General features: G+C 41.4%; 1 long non-coding RNA gene across 1 annotated transcript in view; it reads left to right on the top strand.

Annotated features, from left to right (window-relative positions):
* Positions 1–581: 581 nt before the first annotated feature.
* Positions 582–13,012, top strand: part of LOC122559143 — a 57,087-nt gene continuing 44,656 nt past the window's right edge. Inside the window, exons 1-2 of the long non-coding RNA XR_006314349.1 lie at positions 582–719; positions 1,163–1,237. This is a non-coding gene — a long non-coding RNA (uncharacterized LOC122559143). The remainder of the gene's footprint in view (positions 720–1,162; positions 1,238–13,012) is intronic.

Below are 13,012 nucleotides of genomic sequence, written 5' to 3'. Positions count from 1 at the left end.
GGCTATAAATGCTGGCTCAGCCAGCGATGCCTATGTCCCATGAATGAATAAAAAAAACTTCCTTCATACAACCACTTGAGGGACAAAAATAGTCAAAATTGAATAGAATTTTAGCTGAAAACCAAATGTTCCCACTTCCTTTCTAATTTTACGAATTTGTGTAAACCACGTTGTGGAGATTGGTTTCAGATATTTTGGCTAATCATTTGTAACATCTTCATAGTTTGAAGAAAAATGTTGAGAATTAAAATGAGTAGGAGGGAAGGAGAAACATCAAAATGAATGATTTAAATGAGATCAAGTTTGGGCTTTAACAACCTGTGTCTTTATAGACCAACTCCTCGCTATCCAGTGCTCTTTGATGAAGCACCAAGATGATACTCTCTTACAGCAGAAAGAATGATCTATGAAGGTGTGGAGTTCCATAAGTAACAATTTGCTGTCTCATTAATTAATAAGTCATATGCCTTAAATATTAATTTAGGAAGTTTATGGTTCCAGTGAATTAAAGCATGTTGATAGAGGGTTGTTGTTGTTCAATAATTTCACCCTTTTGTTCTATAATTATTCTGCAGCTAAACAATTACCTGACAGATGGAACAAGAGTCACAGGCTGTACTTTTCAGGCTTTGAACAGTAGGGAAGTTTGCAGTTTAACTGAGAGTCTGAAGCCCCAGGATGGGATAGCTAACAGCTCAACAGCTCTGATGGAACATTTGGTAAGTAATCTAATCTAAAAAAAAAATTTGGCACCTTCCAGATTTGATAACTATCAGTTCAGTTTGTGAACACGGCTTGTTTGACAAAAAATGCTACGAATTGCATGAATAATATACTGTATCAAGCATGACTGCAACAAATCACTTAAATAATAAATATATTGCCATTGTTTAGTATATCACTGATACCACAGTGGAATGTGGGTTTTATAATAAGTCCTTGTGCTCAGGAGTATGTGTGGAAAATTTAATTGAGGTTTGCAATTAAAATCCAAACTGGCAAATAACAGTTATTAAGTTAATAACTTCAATTAATTTAATATTATTATTACCTTAATATTAACTTGCTATTATTATGCATCCACAGTGTCTTACTCAAATTGGAACTGAGCTTCAAATGTCACATTTGTCCTAATACCAAGTCTGTCGGTTTCTATCCTCAGAGTATCTGCAGCACTGCCAGAATCTTCACCCACGCTTGCATCACCACCTATCTCAATTCAAACTCCTCTTTCCAGGTCTGCTCAATTCAAACTTATCTTCTATTCTGCACAATGTTCTGCACACCCATGGGTGCATGCTATTAATTTCAATATCCATCTCTTTTTCCACAAATTCCACTTCGCCTTGCCTCTGCAATCTTCAAGGAGCAGGAGAGTCGATATTTCAAGCATAAGCTCTTCATCCGGAATTCATTCATCACATTCCTGATGAAGAACTTATACTTGAAACGTCAACTCCCCTGCTCCTCGAATGCTGCCTGATCAGCTCTTCCAGCACCTGACCTTTTGACTCTGATCTCCAGCATCTGCAGTCCTCACTTTCTCCCTCTGCAACCTTTGTCAGCCCTCCATTCCTGATACACGAGCTCAGATTTTGCATATTTCTCCCTGCCCCCATTTTGCCACACAGAACTTTCAGTTTCCAATCTACACTGTAAAGTCCTCTCTCTAAACTTCTTCATTGAAATGTAGGAATTGTGAAATGAAAGTAGACCAAGATCCATCTAGTTCACCTTCTACCAGTTGAATGCAGATTAATCCAATTGAAACTAGTTGTTAACCAATCATCACAATCAAACTATTATCTGGTATTATATCATGTAGTATACAATGTGTTATTCTGTTACAGTAGTAAAGCAGTGATTCAGATGTGTTGTCCTCAGATCTAGATACTTTATGTACATCCTGAGGCCAAGCAGCTGGTTATAAATACTATGTGGGGCCTTTGTCATCTAGGTTAGAGAAAAATAACAGAAGGTGAGAGGTTTTATTTAAATATCATTGAGAATTGGTAGTGTACATTAACTGTAGATACATAGATAAAGAATGGACCTGGCAATTCTGTAGCAGTAACTTGTGCTTCCTTTGCTCTCCTCCTCCTTCACCACCACCACCACCATGCACCCCCCCGCCCTCGCCAATTGAGACCTTGTGTCTGTGTGGTTGTTGGTAAAATTCTAGAATCCATTGTTACGAATGAGATTTCTAAATTCTTGGAAGTGCAGAGTCGGATTAGAACAAGTCAGCATGGATTTAGTAAGGAGAGGTCATGCCTGACAAACCAGTTAGAATTCTTTGAAGAGGTAACAAGTAGGTTAGACCAGGGAAACCCAGTGGATGATTTCTATCTAAACTTCCAAAAGGCCTTTGATAAGGTGCCTCACAGGAGGCTGCTGTGTAAGGTGAGGGCCCATGGTGTTTGAGGTGAGCTACTGGCATGGATTGAGGATTGCCTCTGTCAGAAGGCAGAGAGTTAGGATAAAAGGTTCTTTTTTGGAATGGCAGCTAGTGACAAGTGGTGGCCCACAGGGTCAGTGTTGGGGCTGCAGTTGTTTACTTTATATACTAATGATTTGGATGAAGGGACCAATGGCATTCTGGCAAAGTTTGCTGATGATATGAAATTAGGTGGACAGGCAGGTAGTACTGAAGAGGTGGGGAGGCTGCAAAAAGATTTAGACAATTTAGGAGAGTGGTCCAGGAAATGGCTGATGAAATTCAATGTGAGCAAATGTGAGGTCTTGCACTTTGGAAAAAAGAGTGCAGGCAGGGACTATTTTCTAAACAGTGAGAAAATTCATAAAGCAGAAGTATAAAGGGATCTGGGAGTGCTAGTCCAGGATTCTTTAAAGGTTAACTTGCGAGTTGAGTCCGTGATTAAGAAAGCAAATGTAATGTTGTCACTTATCTCAAGAGGGTTGGAATACAAAAGCAATGATGTGCTCTGAGACTTTATAAAGCTCTAGCCCCATTTAGAATACTGCGTCTAAATATGGGCCCCACACCTTAGGATGGACGTACTGGCACTGCAGGGTGTCCAGCGGAGATTCACACAGATAATCCCTGGAATGGTAGGCTTAACATATGATGAACGGCTGAGGACCTGGGATTACCTTGCAAAATGTCCACATTACAGAGGAGGAAGTGCTGGATCTCTTGAGACGCATAAAGGTGGATAAATCTTCAGGACTTGATCAGGTGTAACCTAGAACTCTGTGGGAAGCTAGAGAAGTGATTGCTGGGCTTCTTGATGAGATATTTGTATCATCGATTTGCTGGGCTTCTTGATGAGATATTTGTATCATCGATAATCACAGGTGAGGTGCTGGAAGACTGGAGGTTGGCTAACGTGGTGCCACTGTTTAAGAAAGTGGTAAGGACAAGCCAGGGAACTGTAGATCAGTGAGTCTGATGTCGGTGGTGGGCAAGTTGTTGGAGGGAATCCTGAGAGATAGGATGTACATGTATTTGGAAAGGCAAGGACTGATTAGGATGGTCAACATGGCTTTGTGCAAGGGAGATCATGTCTCACAAACTTGATTGAGTTTTTTGAAGAAGTAACAAAGAGGATTGATGAGGGCAGAGCGGTAGATGTGATCTATATGGACTTCAGTAAGGCGTTCGACAAGGTTCCCCATGGGAGACTGATTAGCAAGGTTAGATCTCATGGAATACAGGGAGAACTGGCTCAAAGGTAGAAGACAGAGGGTGGTGTTGGAGGGTTGTTTTTCAGACTGGAGGCCTGTGACTAGTGGAGTGCCACAAGGATCGGTGCTGGGTCCTCTACTTTTTGTCATTTACATAAATGATTTGGATGCGAGCATAAGAGATACAGTTAGTAAGTTTGCAGGTGACACGAAAATTGGAGGTGTAGTGGACAGCGAAGAGGGTTACCTCAGATTACAATAGGATCTTAACCAGATGGGCCAATGAGCTGAGAAGTGGCAGATGGAGTTTAATTCAGATAAATGCGAGGTTCTGCATTTTGGGAAAGCAAATCTTAGCAGGACTTATACACTTAATGGTAAGGTCCTAGGGAGTGTTGCTGAACAAAGAGATGTTGGAGTGCAGGTTCATGGCTCCTTGAAAGTAGAGTCGCAGGTTGGTAGGATAGTATGCTTTCTTTTATTGGTCTGAGTATTGAGTGCAGGAGTTGGGAGGTCATGTTGCAGCTGTACAGGACATTGGCTAGGCCATTGTTAGAATATTGTGTGCAATTCTGGTCTCCTTCCTATTGGAAAGGCGTTGTGAAACTTGGAAGGGTTCAGAAAAGATTTACAAGGTTGTTGCTAGGGTTGGAGCATTTGAGCTATAGGGAGAGGCTGAACAGGCTGGGGCTGTTTTCCCTGGAGCGTTGGAGGCTGAGGGGTGACCTTATAGAGGTTTACAAAATTATGAGGGGCATGGATAGGGTAAATATTGCAACATTTAAGAGGCATTTGGATGGGTATATGAATAGGGAGGGTTTGGAGGGATATGGGCAGGGTACTGGCAGGTGGAACTAAATTAGGTTGAGATATCTGGTCGGCATGGACAGGTTGGGCCGAAGGGTCTGTTTCCATGCTGTACATCTCTATGACTGTATGAGGTTAGAAGGTTGAGGGAAGATCTAATAGAAACTTACAAGATAATGCATGGCTTAGAAAGGGTGGACGCTGGGAAGTTGTTTCTGTTAGGCGAGGAGACTAGGACCCATGGGCACAGCCTTCGAATTGGAGGGGGTTAATTTAGAATGGAAATGAGGAGTCATTTCTTCAGCCAGAGAGTGGTGGGCCTGTGGAATTCATTGCCATGGAGCACAGTGGATGCCGGGAAGGCTTTATTTCTACTCCTATGTCTTATGGTTGTATAGCTTCTTCACAGACATTGATATATGCATGGAATATTCCCAAATATATCTTTCAAGAAGGCTGAGAGAAGGTTTTTTCGAGATGTTCAAAATCATGAGGGCTCTGGACAGAGTAAGTAGGGAGAAATGTTTTCCATTGGAAGAAGGATTAAAAAGCAGAGGGCGTTGTTTTTAGATAATTGGCAAAAGAAGGCCGGACAATGTGGAAAATAGCTTTTACACAGTGAATGGTTAAGGCTATCAATGCACTGTCTGGGAGTGTAGTGGAGGCAGGATGAATTAGCATTTTCAAAAGGGAATTAGATAATTTTCTGAAGAGAATCAGAGAAAAGGCAGGGAAGTGAGAACATCATGTAAACAATGGGCCAAATGGCCTCCTGCTGTAATCACTCTATGATCCTATTCTATGATCTATATGACTCAGGTCAAATGTAGTCTGATAACATGCCTGCAATGCATCTTGGGACATTTTACAATTTTGACACATGACGTAGATTCAGATTGTTGCAAATGAATTTCTGGAGATTGTTGGCTGCTTGATCTTTTTGCTTCATGAAACACTGTGATTCAAAATGTACAACAGTTGCTGCCAGATCAAAAAGAACTGTACCAAACGCCACCAATGATCTGAGACTGAGTCAGTGAGATCAACAGAATGTGCTGAGCATTTTGTAATCGCTAAGGATTGAGTTTCATTTTCATTTAATATTGCATACAAGCCACAATTATATCGAGGCCTGCAGATTGGGCAGCAACACAGGATGATTGGGTTACGATGGACGACACAGTCAAGGATTCTTATCCTAGAAACTGTGAGTTCATCTCAAGGGGTTTGACGGATGTAAAATCAAATCTGGCAGGACATGTGGATTGGGGATGGTGTTTGGGAACTATTGTGCAGTGAAGAAAAAGATCAATGAATGGTGTTATGAATGGAGAAGATGAATTTCCAGTCAATAGTGAGTGAATTTCAGTCCTCTGCCTCATTGGAGAATGAGAAAGGGCTTAATTGGAGGCCAGTCATTCCCTCAAAGAGGAAATTAGCATGAGGCAGTACTGAACGGAGCCTTATTTGTGAACAGATGATATATCCATTCTCTTGACTAGCCGATAATGACATTAAAAAGAATAAACTTGCATTTTCATAGCACCTTTCATGACTTCAGGAAATCCTAAAGTGTTTTACAAGTCAATTTTTTTTTGAAATGTAATCATTGCAATAATGTCGAAAACTTTACAGCCAATTTGAACCTTGAAATTTCTCAAATCGGGAATGTAATAGTGCCAGGATAATTTGCTTAAATTATGTTTATTGGAGGATAAACAGGACTCAGGGATTGTCTCTGGTTCTTCTTTTTCTGTTGGATCTTTTATGACCACCTGACATCCATAACGTGGTGCCTACTACATTGCAGTTTTCCCACAAACTGACGTGTTTGCTTGGATAATGCACATAAGCTGTTCAATAGCGAATCTAAGGACAGGATTGTAAAGACTCTGCTTTCCATTCTACTTCTTCTTTTGGTGGTTTGTAGCATTTTCCAAGCCCTATTTAATATTAAAACTAGTTGTTTTATTCCAGGCAGCTATGACCCTTTTTGCCGCATCTCAGTTCTCAACCTCAGATTTAACTCCAACAACTGACACTGTTTGTTACAATAATATTTCTACATTTTCAAACATCTTTCCCCATAAAGTGGCTCTTGAACATATTATATTAAGCTAGAAACTCCACATTCATTTGTGAGTAATTAATTAGCTCAGTAATTAATTTCCTGGCTTCTGGTGGAGTTGCGGATAGATAGATAGAGAAAAAGGTGTTTGGTATGCTTTCCTTTATTGAACAGAGCATTGAGTGTAGGAGTTGGGAGATCATGTTGCAGCTGTACAGGGCATTGGTTCGGCCACTTTTGGAATATTGAGTGCAATTCTGGTCTCCCTCCTATCAGAAGGATGTTATGAAACATGAATGGGTTCAGAAAAGATTTATAACGATGTTGCCAGAGTTGGAGGATTTGAGGTACACAGAGAGGCTAAATAGGTTGGAGCTGTTTTCCCTAGAGCATCGAAGGCTGAGGGTTGACCTTATAGAGGTTAATAAGATCATGAGGGGCATGGAGAGGATAAATAGACAAAGTATTTTCCCTGGTGCAGGGAAGTCCAGAACTAGAGGGCATAGGTTTAGGGTGAGAGGGGAAATATTTAAAAGGGATCTAAGGGACAACTTTTTCATGCAGAGGGTGGTGCATGTATGGAATGACCTGCCATCTGTTTCATTGCTGTACATCTCTATGACTCTATGACTCTATGGTTATCTAAGTACTAATTTGCAGATTTAAAGCAGTTCCCGCTCCTTTTCAACCTCTCTTTCTCTCTCTCTCCCACTACAGCCTGCCTCTCCCTGTCCTTGCAACCTCACTCTTTCTGTCCAGTCCATTCATTCACCCCTCTCCTGCAACCACTTTTGCCTTCCTCTCTCTTCACCTGTGTATTTTAATCATTACCCCTACCCTCCTTCATCCTTCATGATTGAATTTTCCCAAACCAATTTTTGGGTTTTTGGGAATGAATACATCTACTGCCCCAATATATTTGGCCCAGCACTGTTTCACAGTGAGCTCTGCTGTACAGCCAACAGTCTTTACACATTAAAAAATACATTTTGTGTATTGGGGTTGGGATATCCTGATTAGCACGGCTGAAATGTAGGATTTTTCTTTCTTTATACAGAAGCACTGGCAGACAGCTCATCAAATTTGGATTTCCCTTCATTGTCCCAATTGGTGGAAGCAACTTCACAAGAAAACTTTATCGTTGCTTAGTTAGTGTACAGGCTGTCTGTCTGTAGGCTGTCTGTTGCTGAATGGGTTGATGGTACATTCTGTTAGTTTACACCTTTGATAGGCAGCCTGTTAGTATATGGGCAGTCGGTACAGAGTGTATGAGTTGTCTGAGGACATAGTCTGTCAGTACACAGAGTGTGTGGCAAGTGATGTTTGTTTAATGGCAGCCACAGATTACACACAAAGGCACTTACAGCAGAAGTAAACATTGTATAACTATGTCAAGTCAACCAGAATACTACAGGTAAAATTGCATTTCTCCTTTTTCATTAAAAAAAACGCATGCACTATCATTTGCAGTTATAAGTTATATAAGTTATCCAACATATGTAGTCACAAAGAAAATGATTAGTCATTAACAATAAATGTATTCAACTTTGGTCAGTCTCTAAAAATGGATTGTATACATTGTCTTTAAACTGTGCATGTCTCCGAGTGGCAAGCATACTGACAGGACATTTTGGTTAGGCCACTTTTGGAATATTGTGTACATTCCTGTTCTTCCTCCTGTAGGAAGGGTGTTGTGAAACTTGAAAGGATTCAAAAAGGATTTACAAGGATGTTGCCAGGGTTTGAGCTATAGGGAGTGGCTGAATAGGCTGGGTCTGTTTTCCCTGGAGCATCGGAGGCTGAGGAGTTTATAGATGTTTGTAGAGCTCTATGAAATCATGAAGGGCATGGATAGGGTAAATAGTCAAGGTATTTTCTCTGGGATGGGGGATTCCAGAACTAGAGGGCATAGGTTTAAGGTGAAAGGGGAAATATTTAACAGGGACCTAAGGGGCAACTTTTCCACACAAAGGGTGGTGCATATATGGAATGAGCCAGAGGCAGTGGTGGAGACTGGTACAATTACAACATTTAAAAGGTATCTGGATGGGTACATGAATAGGAAGGGTTTAGAGGGATATGTGCCAAGTGCTGGTAAATGGGACTAGATTAGTTTGAGATATCTGGTTGGCATGGATGAGTTGGACCGAAGGGCCTGTTTCCGTGTCGTACATCTCTATGACTCTATGTGTTGTCATTGGCTGTTCTTCTGGTTTCAGCACATTCTTGGAGTGATAATTCTTCTCCATCAGTGTCATTTTGTTGAAAATGCTATTTGTGGTAACTGTTATCGTTGATCCATTTCTGTCACTGGGGAACAGTGAACCTCTGGAGTTCATGGTCCTTTGATACTCTGTGCAGGCTGGTGAGATCACTTGTTCTTGATCCAGTGTTATCTCAACTAGGACTTAGGCAGCGCAGATGTGACATAATATCTAGTCTTTCACGTTCACTGTGTCTATTTGAGGTGATGAGGAGGAAATGAAGACTGCAGATGCTGGCGATCAGCGTCAAACATTGTGATACTGGAAAAGCACAGTAGGTCAGGCAGCGTCCGAGGAGCAGGAGAGTTGATAAGCCCTTCATCAGGAATGTGGACTTACGCCTGAAATGTCGATTCTTCTGCTCTTCAGATGCTGCCTGACCTGCTGTGCTTTTCCAGCACCACACTTTTTGATGATGGCCATTTAGGTGACAACCATTCTATTCAGGACCAAGGTTTCTGTGTGAGTTGATTAAGAATGTTAAACATTTGCACTTTCCAATGCATATTTCTCCAATGCCTTGGCAGCTTTATCAAAGTTATATTTGGATTTCTGTCATTTCATTTTGATTTTGTTACTCATGCCCATTAATACTTCTGGTTTCAAATGACAGGACAGACTGCAGGTAATCTGTGTATGCATTGATGATAACACTGCATATGTTGCTGAGACCAGGGGTTGGGCTCTGATGGGAATGGGACAAAAGGGAGGAGAGGTAGCATGTAAGGAAGGCTTGCACCAGGAGCAGGCTGGGGGGAGGGCGACTGGGTGCAGGATGTGGGAGGAGGAAGGCCTGCACTGGGAGTAGGCTCAGGAAAGATGCCTGCACAAGGGAGCATGGTCAGGGAGAGAGGGGAGTGTACCAGATGCCAGCCCCCATTTTGTTTAGGAGTGATGGGACTGCTGGGATAAGATTAGGAGGCTAAAGGGGGACTGGGAGAGATAGAGTTGTCTCAGAGAAAATTAAATTAACTTAGCATTCCATAATGTATGCTCCATCATTTTACATCCAGCAGTGTCATCTTTAGATAGACAGCTGCTTCCTTTTGCTTGAGAATGATTTGTTTCCTCGAGGTGACATTCATAGGATGCACAGCCTTTCCTGACTCCTCTTCTTCCCCCATTTCCTACACTATCTCTACACAATGGGTCCTTTGTGTTTCTGTATGTTATTCCATGTTTTTCTCATGTGTCCATATATTTGATTCTGTCTGTACCTGCCTATTTATGTGTTTGTGAGTGAATGTGTGTATGTGACTGTCTTTCTTTGTGTGTGTTTCTGTGCTAATAGATGACTATATTAGTTTTCATGTAAGAATGTGGGTAAATGGAGCTGAGGCCATGAAAAGATCAACCATGACCTTATTGAATGGAGGAGGAGGCTTGAAGGGCCAGATGGCCTACTCCTGCCCCTATTTCTTATGTTCTTATGTGTGCCTATCTGTCTATGTGTCTGTGTGTGTTCTGCATGTACATGTGTGTGTATGTATGAGAGAGACATATCTATAAATGTATGTATTTGTGTTTGTCTTTCTGTGCATGTTTGGGTGTGTATGTTTGTTGATATATGTTTCTTTGTGAGTGTGTGCATATGCATGTGTATTCTTCTTTGTATATATGTGTTCATGGTTGTGTGTATGTGGTCTCTGTATGTGTTTTTTGATAGTTTTCAATTTGATAGAGAAGCCTCTCCATTAGGGGGCAGCACATACTCACTGTATTGCAATCTCAATGGCAGTAAGATGACATATCTAAAAAAAATTGCAAATGCTGGCGATCTGAAATAAAAACAGACATTGCTGGAGAAATTCAGCTGGAAACAGAAATTTCTGCAGAAATACAGCAGGTCTGGCACCGCCGTGAGTGAATATTTTGAGTCTAATGCTTCAGAACTGAAAGGGGCTGGAAAACGGTGTTTTTTATACGATTGACAGTGGAACAGATTGTGAAGGTGGCCAGAGCTAAAGACAAAGGGATTGTCAGTGTTGGTGAAGGAAGATAGGAACGTGAAATGGATGTAAATGAAACTAGGAAAATGAGAAACTAGGTCAGCTCTGTTTTGAGTAAAGTCAACAATACATAGAGGTGGGGGAATATAAGGAAAATGGAGAACAGAATTCATGCCCTGAACTTGTGGAATGTAATATCCAATCCTAGAGCTGTAAAGTACATAACTGGAAGATGGGGTTTTGTTCCTCAAACTTGTTTTGTGCTTTGTTGGACAATTTCAGCAAGTCCAGGGCAGAAGTGTTAGCATGACAATATTAAATATGTTTTATTGAAGTGGCAAAGCAATTGGAAGGGTTGGAGTCATGTGGACAAAGTGGAGGTGTTCTGCAAAATTGTCACTCAGTTTGCATTTGATCTTGCCAATATAAAGGAAACTGCATGCGTGTAGTGAATATAGTAGACTAGATTGAAAGAAGTTCAAGTGAAACGTTGTTTCGCCCAGGAGTAGGGGCCTTGGACAGTGAGGAGAGAGGAGGCAAGTTATGAAGTATAATATCTTCGGTGATTGAATGGTAAGGTGCAATGAGATGGACGTGTGAGAAAGTGTAAGGAATATTGGAGGAATGGATCAGGCTCTTACGGAGAGAACGGTCTCTGCAAAATGGGGGGAGGGGAACATGTGTTTGGTGGTGGCACCATGCTGGAGGTGGAGAAAATGATGGCCACAACTGAACCTGTTCCACCACACTCTCCGATAGTACCGAGAGACATCACAGGAAAAATATAATTGCCTTATGAGGATGATGTTTACTTAAATAGAAACAATGTGCAACATTATGTGGAAAAGGCAGGAGTATGGCACTAGGTTAAAATGCTCAAACAGACAGCACAGACATATGAGCCAAATTAGTTTTTTTATGATTTAGTCAAATATAATGAGGTGTTTTTACTTACAATTATTCACCCCCTACACATAATCTTAAAAATGCTTTCAAGAATCCTTACCATGAATGTTCATGAAGAAACTGTGCTTTTTTACACTGTCAATCTGCATGTGATATTCCTCCGCTACTCACATTCTTTCACCCATTTATCCAATCCTTACTGTTTACACCCAACTGAGGGATTACTTTGATACTGGAGTATTATTGCAGTCACAGGTGTCACAGGTGAGGTGCCGGAAGACCGGAGGTTGGCTAACGTGGTGTCACTGTTTAAATGAAAGATGGTCAGGACAAACCAGGGAACCAATGAGCCTGACGTTGATGGCGGACAAGTTGTTGGAAGGAGTCCTGAAGGACAGGATGTACATGTATTTGGAAAGGCAAGGACTGATTAGGGATAGTCAGCATGGCTTTGTGAGTGGGAAATCATGTCTCACAAACTTAATTCAGTTTTTTTGAAGAAGTAATAAGGAGAATTGATGAGGGCAGAGTGGTAGATATGATCTATATGGATTTCAGTAAAGCGTTCGACAAGATTCCCCATTGGAGACTAGTTAGCAAGGTTAGATCTCATGGAATACAGGGAGAACTTGCCATTTGGATACAGAACTGGCTCAAAGGTAGAAGACAGAGGGTGCTGGTGGAGGGTTGTTTTTCAGACAGGAGGCCTGTGACCAGTGGAGTGCCACAAGGATTGGTGCTGGATCCACTACTTTCCATCATTTATATAAATGATTTGGATGCGAGCATAAGACGTACAGTTAGTAAGTTTGCAGATGACACCAAAAGTGGACAGCAAAGAAGGTTACCTCAGATTACAACAGGATCTTGATCAGAAGTGGCAAATGGAGTTTAATTTAGATAAATGTGAGGTGCTGCATTTTGGGAAAGCACATCTTAGCAGGACTTATACACTTGGTGGTAAGGGAATGTTGCTAAACAAAGAGACCTTGGAGTGCAGATTCATAGCTCCTTGAAAGTGGAGTCGCAGGTAGATAGGATAGTGAAGGCGGCGTTTGGTATGCTTTCCTTTATTGGTCAGAATATTGAGTACAGGAATTGGGAGGTCATGTTGCGGCTGACCAGGAGATTGGTTAGGCTACTGTTGGAATATTGCGTGCAATTCTGGTCTCCTTCCTATCGGAGTTCAGAAAAGATTTACAAGAATGTTGCCAGAGTTGGAGGATTTGAGCTATAGGGGGAGGTTGAATAGGCTGGGCTGTTTTCCCTGGAGCTTCGGAGGCTGAGGGATGACCTTATAGAGGTTTACAAAATCATGAGGGGCATGAATAGGATAAATAGACAAAGTATTTTCCCTGGGGTCGGGGAGT

This window comes from Chiloscyllium plagiosum, chromosome 18, assembly GCF_004010195.1.
Source record: "Chiloscyllium plagiosum isolate BGI_BamShark_2017 chromosome 18, ASM401019v2, whole genome shotgun sequence".
NCBI lineage: Eukaryota > Metazoa > Chordata > Chondrichthyes > Orectolobiformes > Hemiscylliidae > Chiloscyllium > Chiloscyllium plagiosum.
Note: the sequence above shows the minus strand (reverse complement) of the source record. Positions and strands in the feature narration are given on the sequence as shown.